This window comes from Lissotriton vulgaris, chromosome 5 (genome assembly GCF_964263255.1).
Source record: "Lissotriton vulgaris chromosome 5, aLisVul1.2, whole genome shotgun sequence".
NCBI classification, from domain to species: Eukaryota; Metazoa; Chordata; class Amphibia; order Caudata; family Salamandridae; genus Lissotriton; species Lissotriton vulgaris.
The window spans coordinates 1686260602-1686274108 of NC_141693.1; the positions used below are offsets into that span (position 1 = coordinate 1686260602).

A 13507-nucleotide genomic window follows, 5' to 3' on the forward strand; every position below is an offset into this window, starting at 1 on the left:
ACCCAGATTTCTTATTCATGGCTACAGCAGTATACAGGATAATTGTTGCAAAAGCATGGAAGGATAAAACTGCACCGTCATTCCAGATTTGGGTAGCAAGATTATTATCTACATATAATTTAGAGAGGGCCATATATGACAGAAAAGGAAGGAAGGCAAAAGCTATGGGGTGCAAGATATGGCTGCCTATTGAGCACTGGAAGAATAGAAAAATGACGGGCGGCAATAACTGAGAAATCTGTCGAATCTATAAGATTAATATATATGTTGTATTATGTGCCATATTTATGTTTTGTGTGTTAGTACTCTAAATCTGCATATTATTATTATTTAGCAATACAAATCTGTATCTGGTGCAAAAAGACTATGTAAATGCCTAAAAAACACATTGGTTGTAACAGAAAAATGGGGGGGAGGGGGAAAACTTTTTGAATAAAGATATTTAAAAAAAAAAAAAAAAAGGAAAAAAAAGCGATACTGTGGATCTCCCATGTCACAATGTAATTGAGGATGCGGCCTAACGGCTAGAGCTGTCGACCTTGAAGCTGGGGGGATCGAGTTCCAGTCTTGGCAGGGATGCTCAACACCCTGTGATTCTGGGCAAATGACTCAATTTCTTTGTGCCTTACAAAATGAATGTGTCACTCTGTAACATAACTGGTGCTCATGTAAACCGCACTGATACTTTCGGGTCGAGTTCGCAATATATAAAATAAATAAATCTGCCTAGTATTGAATTTTGGGGGGTGTAGTCATGGTTTCCTAATGGCAAGCACTAGAACGTAAATTATAAAACATTTGAAGGAGGAGCTAGAGAAGAAATACATATGGAATCGTAAAGGAAATTATTTGGATTGAATTTAAAAGGAAAAAACAGAGCCCTTTTTCAAGTCTTGATTTGCCATTTCAAATTATGTCATTTTTGTCGAAAGTGAGTTGAATAATGTATTGTGAATAATGATCTACGAAATAAACCTCTTGCCTGGTGTATTGGGATCAGGTAACCTTGGCCTGAAGTACCATCAATTACTTACCACAGCTCTTCGACGCCTGCCACAATGCTACATGAACGAGGGACCAAGGGCCAGGAAGCGAAGCAGGGAATGCAGTCAAACATTGTGCAGTCCATTGTGTGCTTTGTGTTTCGAGAGTCACAATGTGAGCACGCATGCTATTTTAACCAATGTGTTCAAAAAGTGCTGGCATGCCGGGAGCTGAAAAGCAGGGAGTGTCCGGGACATCTGGTCACTCTAGTGCAGGTTAATGCAGAACCCGCCTCCTGCGCGCCCCGCACACCTCCAGCTCTTACCATGCAGTTGAAGTGGGCCGCCACCTTGTCGTCGGGGGTCTTGTACAGCACGCCGCTAACCGGGGTCTGCTCGCGCTGGTGGCAGAAGCCGCAGGCGCCCTTTACTTTCTCCTTTGGCGGACGCGGGGCCATGGTGCTACCTCAGGAACACGGCCGACAGCGGTAAGTATGCAGCCAGGTAAGCAAAAAATACACCTCAGTGCTTGCGAGTCAGCTAGTTCTGTCAAAAGATCCCAAGTGTTTTAGCTGCAGGCATAGTTTAGTTTCCAAGGCAGGACCCAGCTGCGTGGGAGAGGGAGCCACGCCCCCTGCCGAGCTCAGTCCCTGAGATTTAGGTTTTGAAGTAGGCGGGATGAGGCCGCGGCGCGTTCACATCTGCGATTCTGTCCCACAGAGGGCCGTGGTACTGATAGCTGACACATACGATTGCGAACGTGTGTGTGTGTGCGCGTGTGTGTATGTGTGCGGCGGCAGGGGGGGGAGGGGGTCTCTGTATGTTTGTGTGCGTGCGTGTCTGTAGGTGTGCTCGTGTGTGTGCGCATGCGTAAGCAGGGGAGGTGTGGCTGTGTGGTACAGCTTTCCAGGAGAGGAGACAGGAGCTGGCCACAGCGAGCGCGTTCGCGTGCGCGTGGCCCGCTCAATTCCGAGCGCGCGTCCAGCTCCTGTCCCCTCTCCTGGAAAGAAGAATCCCTAACAATAGGTCTCTGGCGAGACCGCGGTTCAACGCCACGAGACCTAAAAAGGAGCAATGAGTCAGAGATGGTGATTATCTTACACAAATACATTTTATACAAACATGTCAACAACATTTGTGTATAGGATACAGAGTTCTGTGATGGCAACCCAAATCTTATGAAATTCAAGAATACTGCTACTCTGTATTGCTAATGCTTTGATGGTGGCCGTTAACTGCTTAGGCTGGTAAAGCCGAGTGTGGCCGTAATACGCATACGAGATGACGTTTACAATGAATTAATACAAACTGAATATTTAGTACTCATCAATTCAAATTGAATGTACTACTTCGTACTGAGATTACTTTGACGATGACCGGAGTGTTGCCTATTGATTGTCTCTTATCACCTAATGATGGCAAGATGCCACCAGAGTAAATGCTGCATCACAAGAAGAAATTAATCATCTTGGTATATATTAGTCAGCATATGATCCTTGAGATTTGTATTATACTATCACTTGTTCTAACTGTATTGTATTCATGGGTTCACTTATCTTATTTGCAGTGTACATTGTGATTAAGATTTGTAGCTTAATGGTTATGGTTCCAAGATGGCGTCCGCTTTGGGTGGCGAGTCAAGTATCCTTTGTTGATGGCAGTGACTATTTAAAGATGGCAAGATAGCAACTGTGTTGGATGCTGTTTGATATGAGGGAATAAACTCAGGAGTGCCCTCTGGTTGAGGGCTACGCAAGCGTCTTCAAATACTTTCAAACAGCCTTCGGCAGATTAAATATTGTATTTCCACACACCAAGTGTAGAGTTGTAACTTTGCTTAAGTAATAAAAGCAGTCACCTATACGGCATTGTTGTTTTCATATTTCGGAACTTTGAGATACTATTTATATAAGAATGATTCATATTTTAAATAGGCGAGTGAATACATGGTTCTCACTGTACACTTGTCTTAAGCATATTTGAATTGGTTGGACTATTGGGCAAATACATTCTTTTATTTGCCCTTTTATATTTAGCTTTATACCAAGCAATTAGTGATACTGGTGATTGGTTTGATTGTTTGGGTAGGTATGGGTTCACTTTAACTACCACTATACTATCATACATTGTGATGGAGAGGCAATCTGAACGTGTCATAATGGGGTGAGTATGTAATTTTGGACTTCTGCAATTTGAGATGTTTATAATTCAGCAATTGTTTTCTCAAATATTTCTGTTTGAGGTGTTGTGACTGAAATACTTATCTTTACTGATGTTGTGGGGTTTCCACAGCTGAGTCTTAAACCAGTGAAACATCTGCAGGGATCGGCAGAAATGTAGAGTTTAGAGTCAACCAATTTGAAGCGCCTAAACTGGTCACACATTTCTGGAGTCCAGCACAACACTAAACGTAAATCCAAAAAAAGTCTGCTTCATGTTTAAAACAAAACTGTTAAAATACGGCTCTGTACCCTTGCCCAAAATGAGGCAATCAACGCTGAGACCAGTGGGCCTACTGGCTAAAATGCTAACTTTAAGAAAATAACTGACATGTGAAATCCAGAGTGCTTCTGCTCAAACATGGGAAAAATAAGAACCCTGAAAAAGCTATATGAAAAACAACAAAAAGCAAAAACTGTAGAGTTTTGGGCAACTCTTATTCAATTTCAAAAGACCAAATGCAGGAGCTTTCTGGGTAACGATCAATGGCATTGGTAGGGAAGTAAGATCAATAAACAGCTCAAGCATTCAGGAAAAAATCTGGGCAGTGTTCCTGATGAAGACCTTTGCTAACAAAACAAGTTCCTCTGCGCGAAGCAAAAACAACGGCGCGGAGGTAAACAAACAATCAGGACACACTGATAACTAGTGGGACAACATTCATATCAGTGGAGCCGTTCTACACTTCAGCAAAAGTGGCAAAAGTGATAATGACAGGATGAAGACATGGGGTACCGAGTCCTAACGGCATCCAGCAGGCAATTTACAAACTAGATCCGGAATTCTAGGCCTGTCCGCTAATGGCATTGTACAACAAGGTGAAGGCAACCGGACTGATACCCAGCAGTTGCAGAGGATTGATATTGAACCCAATTTTCAAGGGAGTAGATCGATCAAATCCACCGACCCATGGATTATTTGCCCTCATAGACTCAAAAGTAAAATACTACTCGTCACTGATCTTTGAAGATCTAGTGGGGTGGTCGAATTCCAACAACATAATTCCGTTCAACAAGACAGGTTTTCAAAAAGGCTACAGGACCACTATTAACACTAGCAGTAACATCAATGGCAGGCAAAAGTAAGCGTTTAAAAAAAGTTGCTTTTAGGTTTCATTGACTTGAAGGCCTCCTTCGATCGAGTAGATAGAGTGCTGTTGGGGGGGAAATCTAAGGCTGTGGGGCCTACAATATGAAACCCCGCGAGCTATTGAGCAACTATACACCCACACCTGGATTCAAATTAAGTTGACGGGTGGGTCGAGGTTGTGCAGGCAAATACCTACAACGATATGCTTCAAACAAGGCTGCGTCCTAGCTCCGCACCTCTTCAATCTTTTCATGGCCTATCTATCGCCACAACTTGATCAAGTAAACTTGCATCCCCCCATATTAGGCCCATTGACCTTGAAGCATCTGTCATATGCCTACGACATTGTGCTGCGGAGCCATACCATACCAGAGTGGGTTTACAAAGATCTTTGTAAGAATTATCGGAATTTGCCATGGTAAATACAAGGTGCGGTGCGTCATTGGGGCGTGGGGGCGTAGCCCTCCCGCCCGCAGCTCCCTCGGCGTCTTTGAACTTAAGTAAACTGATTCAGTTTACTTAAGTTCAAAGACGCCGAGGGAGAACTCACTGACAATCATGTCAGTCAGCATGACGTCGGACCGCAACGCCCCTTCAGTCTGAAGGGGTGGGCGGTCTGGCGTCAAGTTGACTGACATGATTGTCAGACAGTGGGGGGCAACAGGCAGCAGCACAACACAAGTGCGCATGAGTGGGGACAGAGGGTGAATTTTCGCACCGTGCCCACTCATGCGCACTTGTGTGTTCCCTTGTTTGCACATGCCCATTAGGAGCCCCTCTGGCTCCTAATGGGCGTGCTGCGGGAGAAGAATAGCCGTGCCCTGAGACAGGCTGAGAGGGCTGTAGGGGCCAACAGACACGGGGCGGCGCGGACCTGCTCAGGACGTCCTCAGGTAGGATTTTGAAATGTATTTTAATAACACCCCCTCACCCCGCGTGTTGTTTTATTATTTATTACATACTCGAATTGGCCTGCGTTATCAACAATCTTACAGTTATTACCACAGGTCTCCGAGGTTCTGTACCAATGATCGTTATATTTATGCTTTAAAAAGAAACAGGCCCTATAATAGTGAGTGTTTATCAAACGTGCGTGTAGAGAGAGCAATATTGCTAATTTATTACACATTTAAGCTCAGGAAACATTGTTCGTTTATTACATATGTGCACAACCCTGCAATGTTGTATGTTTTTAATACAATATACTGTTTTTTTATCACACGAACACACACAGTTATGTCTCTAAAGTACACATGCAGAAATACCCAGAAATATAGTTAATGTAATGCAATCACATGCGTGCGATCCTGGGACAATGCTCGTTTCAGTTCATCTATTAAACACACAAACATGCAGGATCTCGTATTAGTGTTCATTTATTGCACACACAGACACAAACATGAGCACACCAGCGTGGCACACACAGGCAAGACCCTGGAATATTGAGTAATTGAAGGAATTCTCTGTATATTATTGTTAAAATGGATTAATTAAATTTTTAAAAATAGTATCACAAATACATAGACAGGCTGTAATAAATTAAACCTATTGAGTGCTGTGCAGCGAAGGGTGAGTGATGTCTGTGTGAGTGCAGGTTGAGCAGTGTGCCTGTGTGAGTCCAGGGTGAGTGATGTGCCTGTGTGAGTCCAGGGTGAGCGATGTGCCTGTGTGAGTCCAGGGTGAGCGATGTGCCTGTGTGAGTCCAGGGTGAGCGATGTGCCTGTGTGAGTCCAGGGTGAGTGATGTGGATGGGTGAATGCTGGCTTAGTGATCTGTCAGAGAAGGGTGAGTAATGGGTCTATGAGTGCAGGCTGACTGTGCCTATGTCAATGCAGGGAGAGTGATGTATCTGTGCAAGTGCCAAGAGACTTGTCTGGCTACTCCCAGAGATGTGTCCGCCAAGCCACCTATTTTCTTTCTCAAATTTGCTTGCGAATGCAACATTTGCCCAATCTTTTTTTCAAAATGTTCTCGGGGAGACCCCCGGAACCTCCAATAAGTGGTTCGGGCTCGTTCTCTCACCACAGTGCAGTATTTATGCCCAACCACTTTCAAATGTCACCAGCCACCCCTGGTAAATACGTTAGAAATAAAACACAACTAAAACACAAAAATGTCCATGTAAAATGGATTCGGTCCTCCACTCAAGATCACGTTAACACCTTAGCTGCTTTGGAACGTCCAGCTCCAGTGCTGAACGTTCTATTGCGCAGGTGCAGTTGGAACGTCCAACGGCCGACGGTAGCATTCCCGAGGTAGTGGTGCCGTCGGCCGCTGGACGGGCGCAGCGCTTAAGGGGTTAAAAGACGGAATTCTAGAGGAAGTCAGATGCTACAAATACCTGGGTTTTACCTTAGACAAAAGGTTCAATTTCTTGATGCACAAACAACACATGGTGAAAAAAGTAAGGCATTGACCCATGACGTTTGTAGGCTTACAGAAAGGTTGGACGGCTCTTCTTTTAAACCTTTATTAGCCGTCATCACTGCAGAATTACTTCCAATGGTGGCGCATGCAAGCGCACTCATGCACAAAAGGATGCTTGAACTCTGACCAAACTACAAATAACCACCTACCAGAATGTTTCTAGACTTCCTCTGAGCACTTGTCAAGTGCAAGTACGACTGGAATTTGGCCTAGTGCAATAAAATATAGCAAGAAGATGTCTTACTAATAAAACATGGCATAAAATGCAGAAGAACCAAAACAGTACACTAGTCAGTGCATTGCGGCAGTCTCTGGAAAATTATACACACTCAATCTACAGTAAATACTTGCGGTCATCACTGCAAGAAACTTACACTGTTGATCTATGGCACTTGAATCTATCACACTTTACATTTTGTACCGCAATCAATAAAGTAGCTAAACTACACTGTTTAATTGAAGATAAGTACAAACTCAGTTTGCGGACACATGACTGGATGGTAGTGCAATCCTATAACAGTTTACAACCAGCAGAATATCTTAGTAGGACATATTTAGCACATTTAAAAAGAAAGCTGGTGGCACTTCGACAAGGAATATTGGTATCCTTGGCTGACCAACCGGCATGGAGATACAAAGGCCTAAAATCATGCAGACTATGCGGCACTCCAAAGAAAGATGTTATACATTTGGTATGCATATGCCCAGCCTTAAAGGAACCTCGTACATTAGTACTGAAATCTAGACTTAATGAACTGGAGATCTGAACATGTCGGATGGCTATAATCAGGAGCCTCAATCCTACAGATCAAGATTAATTGTGAACTGTTAAAATTCTTGACACTGCATGGGAAACTACTTAACTACGCCTGACAATCATTAATACAGCACAAATAGTGTCTACCTGGAATATCTATGATATGGAGCCCTGATGAAGTTGTGATTACGACAAAACATGCGTGGCTATTCCGTTGGCTATTTTGAAGATTACAATAAACAACTTGTTAAGATCAACATTGAAGAAACTACGCTTGAAGTCTACATTTTTGCTATACAACTGCGATACATAATTTCCGTATGTGTGCCGGATGACTACATAGAAATGTACATAGAACCTCAGATTGAGACTCCAACCTATGCATGTCAGGTGAACATTCATCCATTGTGTGTAGACTCTACACACAATGGAAGAATGTTCACCTGACATGCATAGGTTGGAGTGTAGAGTATCAAATTAATTGCTATAATACCATATAGTAACTCCCAATGGAGGTCTATAACCCTTCTTTCACCACCACTGCCTTTTTTCTTGCACAAATAGTGGGGTGAATAGGCTTTTATAGCTACACAAAATGTAATTTAAAAAAAAGGTAAAGTCTTTTAGTGCTGACACTTTAGAAACAGCTTTACACGAATAGTTGAGAGCTTAAAGAAGCTTGGCATCCGAAGGTCAAGCTTCTCCCATATTTAGGATGACACTGCCATAAACATACATCTTAGAGATACTATCGGAAACTGTGGAGTATCCAGGATGTTTTAGCGGCACATACTATTAAGCAACAAGTAATTTTAATACTTCTTGTGATCTCAGCACTGATACCCTAGATGCAACACCGTGCATCAATTAAGTGAGCGCAGTCTATTATAAAAATGCATGCAAATTGCACTGCACCTATTTTAATTAAGGTTGATAACAGAATACTTAACATTTATATTACATTTTTTAGACAGAAGTCAGAATGCACTTTATATTAGGCAGCCGCAACTGACAAAGGGATCTATTAATGAAAAAGTGTGATTAGCTAAGTTTCATAGGTTTTATGATATTAATGTATATGGTAATATTGTGATGGGTTTTATTAACCTTTATTAACCTATAACAATAAACATCGATTGATTAATTGATTGAACATGCACTCTAACCAATATGGTATCTGTTTAATTTCAGGTCTATTTAAATTGCAAAATTACTAGTCTACAATATATGATTTTGTCACGAGGTGAGGGATATTTGTGGTTATTTAATATTAAGGAAATCGGTTTGTATAATCAGAGATTCTGTTTAATTTTTAACCCTGACATAGTCGTGGGGGACACACCTTAACAATGAAAATCACGTTGGCAATAAGACAAAACGCCTTGAAGTGTGACAACTGGAAACTGAAATCATGGTTTTTACATTAAGAGATGGACTGATGATATAATTACAGTGGACTTGTGTGCTCGATGACGCTGTTCATTATTTTAACAATGGGTGACTGGCATAGGATTTCGAGGTCTAGAATTTGCTGTTGTATGGTAAAAACAGGAAGTGGTCTTCAAATGTCTGATAAAGTGACAGACACAGGGTTTTGTAAAATGTTGCTAAATTTCTGCCCAGTAGCCTAGCAAGTACCCATATTGGAGTTATGGGTAAAATATGACAGGTTAGGTAACTCCTAGAAAACCTTTATGAAATAATTGAACATGAAGCGCAATTAGTATTTATGGAATTCAGATTGAGCCAATTTTCAGTTGGCGTTGTTGTAGGCTATTTTGTGGGATTAAAATGCAAGACTGTTGTTGCTGATTACACACAGTAACAGTTACCGCTGGAATCTCATCAGTACAGGCCTGATTCACCCTAAATCCTTGGAAAGATTTCACTTAAGCAAATAAAACTCTCTTAATGTTGTCATCATTTTGCAAGCCAAAAACCATAGTTGAACGTACAGATAATTGCTAAATAACTGGTATCACCAGGTTCATACATTTGTCTAATGTGTTCACTTTTCCACAAAAAGGGTAAACAAGGCTGGTGGCCTTAATCCAATATAATGGAATAGCAGAGGCAAAGGTCCTCGACCAAGCTGGTCTAGATCACAAGACAACTTTAGTGTAAGTGTGTAACCGCAAATGCTGAGAAGTATCAAACCATCTCCTCAATAACGCAAAACTCACTCAATGTATGCACAAATACTGAGCCTAGTTATAAGGAAGATGTGTACTAACTGTGGTCCAAGGCTGCTTTTGAACGGTCTTAGTGGAGAAAGATTTCTGATGCCATGACTCTCCTGTAGTCAGTCACTCAAGTGTGCTTTTTTAAACGCATAAAAAATCTCAACTCCTTAAGAATTGCAGAATTATGCACAGTTTTGCATACATATTTGTATCCCATCTATTACGTACGATGTATAATAGAGTAATAAACGATGATAACGCAAACACGATTCCATAGAGTGCACACATCTGCAAGGTTCAACTGCAATTTGTTTTGTTTGAAGCGTCATATAGTCAGACTCAATATAGTTATCTATTTACAGATAATGCAATGTTTGTTGCTTTTTCGCTAACGATCAACAGATTGCATTTCATTAACTCTATAAGCTACTATATCCCATTTCATACAACCATCTCAGGGGCGGTTCCTCTATAACAGTCCACTATCTCATAAAATAAGATCTGCGTGTTACATCAATAAGTAAACCGGCAGAGTTATATTATGACGTTTCTCCTCTATTTGTTAATTTCTTTGGTGGATGAATGTGTAAATATTACGGATACGTACCGACAGCCCAAAGGCTGTCACTGACTCCATCCCCTATCCTCCCACTCACATTTCTGAAGCTGTTGTCCAGCTTTATCTGGCGGTGCTGCACTGGCATCAATACCTGGGGATATCATAGTAGTCGGAATGACTAGACATGGATTGGTTGGGAGTCGGTTCAGTCTAAATGCTCCGTGGACGCAAATCTATCTAATGGCAGTCAATGCTGCTCCAACAACGACCAATGCTTAGCTTCATGTGCCCTCTGATCCCTTTACTGAAGACAGGGGACTTCACAAATATCGGCACACTTACTACCAAAATCCTTCCGTTTCAAAAGCGCATCTTCTCCAACGACCTAATGATAAGCCTCAATACAGCGATAAGAAGCAGCTCGTAGACCCAAGCTGAAACCAACTGAAAAATAGGTGTACTGCGACGAATTCCCAGCACCATTCGAGCCTTTGTAACGACCGAGTTGCAGGGGCTGGGGGGCCCAGTCCTGCTGGTTTACCTGTATGTGTAGCGACCGGCTGTATCTCGCTCCCTGCAAGTGTTCCGACCGGCAGTATCTCTCCCTTCCACTGCTCCACGGGCTCGTATGTTGATTGCCAGCCAGCCTTCCAGGCATTTCCGGTTTGAATCGAAAGCCGAAAGCACACATGCAACCCAAACAAGATGGATTGCCGAGCTATCGAGCGTCTATTGCTGCAGAACTAACGTATCGCGAAGCAGGCGTGATAACGTAAGTTACAGAATGTATATGATGTGCGTGACGTACTGCAGGACAAACCGCTTTTAGCACACCTATACGCGGTGAGAACTTTTTTTTAGGAAAGTGTAGCTCGTGGATCAAAGCAATTTAAAAAAGATCAAGGTAGTATCGAGGCAAATAGAACAAACCAATTTTGAACTACATCACTCACCCCGCAGGGAAACTCGGCAAGACCGGCATAGGTAAATACCCATCCTGCAGGTTTATGACAGGCACTTCCTCCTTCACTGACATTGCACTCCAAGTGCAGGGCTGGGAGGTACATCAACATGTATGACAGCCTTCCTTAACCCATCTTACCTCTTTGTTTTAAGACCCTCTTATATGGTAACTACACGAGATGAATGATAGCCTTCTCATCAAGATATGTATTTATTTATTTATTTAATGCATTTTCATATAGCGCGGGCTTAACCCAAAGGTGTCAGAGCGCTTCACAATAGAACCAAGCGCTTTACATGAGGAGAATTTGACATATTTACACGTTACATACAAACGAGAAATAAGAAAACGTAAAATAAAATAATAGGCGGCAGTGTAGTAGCGCGCTCTAGTGTACGCACGTCACGTGGGCCACGTGACGTGCCACGCCCACGCAAGGCTACGCACGCTGCGTAAAAGGATTGGCGCGTAGAGCCGGTACGGCAGTTGAGGCTCGGCGCTCTTTAGGGATAGACGTGTTTAATAAAGCAAGGTTGTACCAGCATAAAGGTTGCAGCGTCATCATTTGTGGGGGGAACCACGACATTACAATGGCGACGAGGGTGGGATAGCCGATCCCTACCCCCCACAGCGAACACCGACGGCAACTCCTAGCAGGCACCCTGAAGAGCGCGGCAGGGCCAAACAACCCGAAAAACTCAAGAGGTCGAAAACGGCGCAAGCCGAAGAAGACACGGCAAGTAGTGTGCCAAACAAGACCAGCGTCCGCCGAGGCAAGGAAACGAGCTGGATACCCGGGTAAAGAGCGAGGGGGCTGACGCAGGTAGTCCCCAGGACCACGCCCATAAGGTAGAACAAGACAGCGCGCCGGGAAGCCCCAAAGGCCAAACGAGCCACCAGCCCACGATCAAGAGCGAAAAGATGAGTGTGCAAACAGGATACGTGTTAGACAGGACCTGGAGGGTCGGCCGAGAACAAGGGGATAGGTCTCCGGGGAGAGCCGTCTCCAGCGATCGTACAGACAAGTAACTTCCCCCCCCCCACAGAATCGGCACCACACAAGGATAAGATTCAACGTTCTTTATAAGCAATCTTGAAGTACAGTAGGATGGTACAAGGAGGTCTGGACTCAGGGGTCCCCTCGATTCTAGTCTCTTGGCTGGGAAAGGGGTAGCGGGACAGTCTTATTACCAATCTGGTAGTTGCGATGAGATGAGGGGTAGCTCACAATCCTCGAGCTCGGCGTTCTTGAAGGACGGGTTGCGGCAGCGCCAGCAGATCCCGGAGTGGTCGAAAGTGGCAACGGTCCGCGGCAGCGCCAGCAGGTCCAGACGAAGATGGTAGTTACAACGGGTCGCGGCAGCGCCAGCAGGTCCCAACGAAGATGGTAGTCACAACGGGTCGCGGCAGCGCCAGCAGGTCCCAACGAAGATGGTAGATTGCAGAGGGCCGCGGCAGCGCCAGCGGCAGGACGACAGTTCACAAGGCAGGGCTGCGGCAGCGCCAGCAGTCCGTCAAGGATGAGTTCTTCTCAGTGTCTCTCGACTCCAGGATACAACTGCCCTCCTGCTCTGGAGCTGCCCCAGTTATAGGTCTGGCGGCCTTTGATGTCCGGACCCTCGCACTTGGAGGTCGGGAGGTCCGGGATGAGGTAGTCCAGACACCCAGCAGGGGGGTGGAGCCAGTGCCCGGGGAGGCTGGGGGCGATCGGCACCTGGCGGGGGAGAGCCATCGACACTTCTTCCTCCCATTGACCTGCCAAGTGGTCCGTTCACCTCCTGGGTGGATGGTGGTGCCGGGCTGTCGGGGCCTGGCCAGGCCCAGGGTTGGGGTCGAGCTGAGGCCACGCGGCCTCGTGGTGCAGCGTCTAAGATGGTGGCCGGGCCGGGCAAGGGTGTTGACGGTGGTCCGGGCCGGTAATACATGGATGTCCGGGAGCAGGGGTCCCGTAGGGGACGGTTTGCGAGTTGCTTTGGTGGGTAGCACCTGGAGAGCCGGTGCCCAGGCCCTGTCGTTCGGGGAGTGAGCGAGCCCTTCATGTGGCCTGTCCAACATGCGTCCACCCCAGCTGAAGGCGGGTAGAGTCACCCATCTTCTTGGGGACTTTCCTCGTCGAGGCGGAAAAAGCGTGACAGGCCATCCGCGTTGGCGTGATCCTGGCCCGGGCGGTGCTCCACAGTGAAGTCCATCCCCTGCAGGGAGATGGACCATCGCAACAGCTTGGGATTCTCCCCCCGCATCTGCATTAACCATTGCAGGGGGCGATGATCCGTTTGCACCCGAAAGTGGGTGCCGAAGAGGTAGGGCCGGAGCTTCTTGAGGGCC

General features: G+C 44.9%; 1 protein-coding gene across 1 annotated transcript in view; it reads right to left on the reverse strand.

Moving 5' to 3' along the window:
• TANC2 (tetratricopeptide repeat, ankyrin repeat and coiled-coil containing 2) overlaps positions 1–10872 on the reverse strand; it is a 2475706-nt gene extending 2464834 nt beyond the window's left edge. The window contains exon 1 of the mRNA XM_086923824.1: positions 10760–10872. The gene's annotated coding sequence lies outside the window, so the exon portion shown is untranslated. The remainder of the gene's footprint in view (positions 1–10759) is intronic.
• Positions 10873–13507: the final 2635 nt, after the last annotated feature.